The following is a 4,515-nucleotide window of genomic DNA, read 5'->3' on the forward strand; positions in this document are numbered from 1 at the left end:
TTACCTTTATAAAGCACTTCTAGTTTCACTACTACAAGATACCACATGAACCAGATATCTATGTTTTGATATTGCATCTAATCACAATGCTGAAATTACATTGCCAGTTCAGTTTTTAGGAACACATGTAGTTAACAGACTACATGCCTTGAAATACTTAGGATTTGGGTGGCAACGTGAAAAGGTTACACAGCCTGGTATGTGTAGTCCTCATGCCAAAAAACCCCAAAACAGCCTGACACATGTTTCGCATGAAGAGTCTTTGTTTGCTCCACTCCTGTCCATCCCTGCTCTCCATGCAGGCTTGAGGCAGCCTAGTAATACTGTGGAAGCTTGCATACAGGTGATCAATGCAGTGTAATGGATGTGCATAAATTCATTTTTGCAAGAGCCTGATGAACTGGTAAACATAAGGCTACTCTAAACAGTGGTGTAGCATTTGGGACACGCTGAATGAAGAGTGAAGCCTTCTTTGATACTTGCTGGTGTTTATTCACCATGTAATTATTATTATCATTGAAAATCGTGATTTCCTTTCTTTGAGCATAGTGTCTAAACAGGAAAAAGCTAACCTTCCTGTTTGGAGAATTATTCGTTTCAGGAGAAATATATTTTTCTCTCTTACTTGCAGTTATGAAAGATTTTATTTTTAATGCAAATGGAACAGACAAACAATAGGCTATCTAAACGGAAGGAAAACCTCATGTCTGAAACAAACAGAGACTGCTATGAATAGATAGTCTTTGCACAATGCAACTCATGTCATACCTATATACTGATTGGGAAAGGAAATGGAGTCCTACTTTTGGCACCCACTACACTGTGTATACGCAACACAGAAAGCAAAGTTGAGGTTAGAGAGGGAAAAGAAGCCTCTTGTCAATCTGTACAGACAGCAAGGAGGAATCATGCAGAAGTAGAATTGGCTCATGCCTAGATGTAACACAAGACTGACTAACAAGGCTGATTTTAAGATTTCTGGTACCTGCTTGGCATCCAGCATTCCCTGTGGTTCAAGCCAGTGCTCACAGTGGTGTGCTGGGTAAATCCTCAGCTTCTAAGCATTGCTTTTGCAGCTTTTTTTTTTAGCTGAAGGAATGACTGTTGGAACAGCACCTGCAGTTCTGTTCCAGGTATATGGAATCTTTGATGGCTGCCAGAAGCAGCACAGTGAAACTGAAGACCAAGATGCTCCGCTCATTTTTGTGAGGGGCAAAACAGAAAACAGGTAACTAAAAGCTATGCATTACAAAGTACTTGTACCCAAAAGCAGAGCAAGCTATTTGGCATCCCAAAGGTATTTGATGCCTTCTCCAGAGACTGAGAAGCAGCCTAATGGAATAACCATCAGGAGAGAGCTTATAAGGACTACTGGTGTAAATCTGTTTGGATTGGAAGTCTTCATATTGTCATTTCTCCTTTAGGTTGTTTCATTGAAGTCAAGGCTATAGTTTTGCTGATCCTATTTATCAGCAACAACTAAAAAGTCTTGCAAGAAGGGAAGAGGATATATGTGATGTAAAACCACTGCCCAGAGTGGACTGGGAAGCTGGAAAAGCAAGCCTATGTTTTCTTCACCATCTTCCTAAAGCTCTTCCTTATTCACAGCCTGACTAATTTAGAAGTACTTCTCAGTTAAGCAGTACTCCTGAAATAATTGGATTATTTAATAAAGCCTTGGTTCTTTTCTTGGACAGCATGAATACCCACTTTCTTACGATCATGGTGAAAGTATAAAAATGTTGTCTTAATGGGTCACATACCAGACATTTATAATTGTTTTCTAATATTTTGGGTGTTTTTACACCTGTGTTCTGAATTTGCAAGCCTTATTTTACAGAACTGTATGCCTGCTTTTCCAAGTACTGTATAGTGCAAAGAACTTTGCAAATATTTGTTAGTGCTAGTAGAGTCAGTCTCTAAAAATGTGTCTTGTTCCTTGTCTGTATCTGCTTGCTTTAAGTTTCTGCTTCTCAAGGAACCCATTTCTACTCCTCATGGAACCCAAGTCCCCTTTTGATGGCAAGAAGCTTAGACCACTATGTGCATCCTTCCTACCTTTCCTGATTTCCCAGAGTTTTGCATGTGCTGCTTCTGGTCTGTTGGCACCACTCACTCTGGCTACTCAGTTGTTTATTGCTCTTTGTCTGTAAGTGTTTTGCCAGTTATGGGCCATACTTTGTGATTTAACTAGACTGGACTGCTGCTATTCAGTTCCAGCAAGAACATGTTAAAGCTGTTGTAAAATAATCAGTAGCACATGAAACTGAGAAGGTGGGATCCAGTAATTTGAAACCCAGATGGTCTCTGGCAGTGAGCAGTGCTGTCATGTTGAAAAAGACCCAGAAGTCAGCAAATTACCTGAATTAATGACAGAAAATGACTGGCAGTGATTCTGAGAAATGGATGTAGGAGTGTCCCACTCAAGAAACTGAACTCTCTGTAGTCTTTCCTATGCTCATGTTCTTCACACAGGTAGTACAGCTATAGGGCTGGGAGCAATGATGGGTACTAACTGTAAACTAACGAGGTGATAGATCTGCCAGCATGATGAACAGTCTCTCTGAGGAGAAATTAGCAACTGGGATTAGCAAATACAATTGGATGATACTTTGTTTGTCAGATGGGAGGAGGAGGTGAAGCCGGATTTCGCTGTATGTGAGATACTAAGTAATGTAAAATGCAAAATAATATATGTATCATTGTTGGCTTCTGTTACTTTCTGTAGGAATGTGTTTGTAGAATCTGTGTTCTGGTTCTGAGCACCTTCATTTTGAATAGGAGCCCGTGCAATCTTTGGACTCTGACAGACTGGATAGGTGTTACTGTTGAACAACTCTGCCTTCTTCACCAGTTAATGTTTATAATATATGTTGCAATTTAGTATTAAACAGCTGAGCTGATACCGCGTGGCACTGAGTCACTGTCCTCTGAATATTCCCTCTGCTGCTACTACAAAGAAATTCACCAGCTTCCGTCTTAATAGCTTGCTTCAGAGCCAGTGTCACACTTCACACCCTATTCTGGATGCTCTCCAACAAGTTAATGTCTTTCACTGAGGAAGGTGAGTAAAACTGATGAGAGTATCCTTAACTAAAGAGCCATAAAATTCTAATAGAGCAGTAATGTTCCCAGTGAGCCTGAAGGGAAGCGGATCAATTTATGGCTTTAATTCATCAAGCATAGTAATTCTCCATTTTTTTTCAGGATGCTTTTGTGGTTCCGGCTGAGCAGAGGAGTGTATAGCCTGCAGAAGCCCTTTCTCCACAATTCTCCAGGCTTTGTCATTTAAGAATAGGTGATTCTGCAGAGCTGGTGATCAGGATCCTATGATGTATTTGAAGTCAATTTTTCATTGTATAGGATTCGCTGTACCTATGCCGTTTGTTCCGAGAGTCTCAAGCTTGGAGCGGTTTCACAGTGAATAAAAAAGAAAGTTGTTTTGGGTCTCTTTAAAATTTTACACTGTAGTTATTCATATGCATGCAAACAACTCCACGGTAGGAATGGTTTGGTACCATGTTCTCCAAAAATCTTTTTACTGCCTTTTGTAGACTCCTTGCAATAGAATTTGCAAGGGCCAGATGGGGGCTGGGCTACTTCTGTGTTTCTAAGCTGCCTTTGTGGTAGAAAGAAGTTCTCTCAGCTGCTCCTGACAGGTCTGATATCTTTTAGGGTATATAAGCAGACGATGAAATTTCATTCAAAGATTTTATTAAAACCTTTATGTAAAAAGTCAGGCGTTTCCAAAGACTGAAGTAAATGCAAGTTTTATGTAGCCACCTCCCATTAGTGGCATAAATATGAAGCAGACAGAAGCATTTCAAACTAAATGGAAAAGCCTTAGTTAAATCTATCTCAGTAGTCTCTGTATCTACTTGTCATTCCCTCATACATAGAATCATAGAATGGCTTGGGTGTGAAGGGACCCCAAAGATCTTCTAGTTCCAACCCCCCTGGCATGGGCAGGGGCACCTCCCACTAGACCAGGTTGCTCTAAGCCCCATCCAACCTGGCCTTGAACACTGCCAGGGAGGGGACACCCACAACCTCCCTGGGCAACTTATTCTGGTGTCTCATCACCCTCCTAGTGAAGAATTTCTTCCTAATGTCTGATCTAAATCCACCCTCTTCCAGTTTAAAGCCATTGCCCCTCATCCTATCACTACATGCCCTTATAAAAAGTCCCTCCCCAGCTTTCTTGTAGCCCCTTCAGGTACTGGAAGGCTGCTATAAGGTCTCCCCAGAGCCTTCTCTTCTCCAGACTGAACAACCCCAGCTCTCTCAGCCTGTCCTCATAGGAGAGCTGCTCCAAAGCTTCGTAGAAGTGAGTTTTAAGTATTTGAAGTGATAGGAGTGTCTTGTAAGTATCCAATAAGGTCCTAACTGGAGAGGGTTCCCAATTAACGCTTGACAAAACTGTTTTGTGACATTCATTCAAATGTAATTTCTTAAGTATGCTTTTAAAATTCCCATCCCTTACACCATATCCAGATCCATAGGCTAACAGCCCAG

The sequence above is a fragment of the Chaetura pelagica genome, unplaced genomic scaffold (genome assembly GCF_000747805.2).
Source record: "Chaetura pelagica isolate M959 unplaced genomic scaffold, ChaPel_1.0 scaffold2, whole genome shotgun sequence".
Classification (NCBI taxonomy): domain Eukaryota; kingdom Metazoa; phylum Chordata; class Aves; order Apodiformes; family Apodidae; genus Chaetura; species Chaetura pelagica.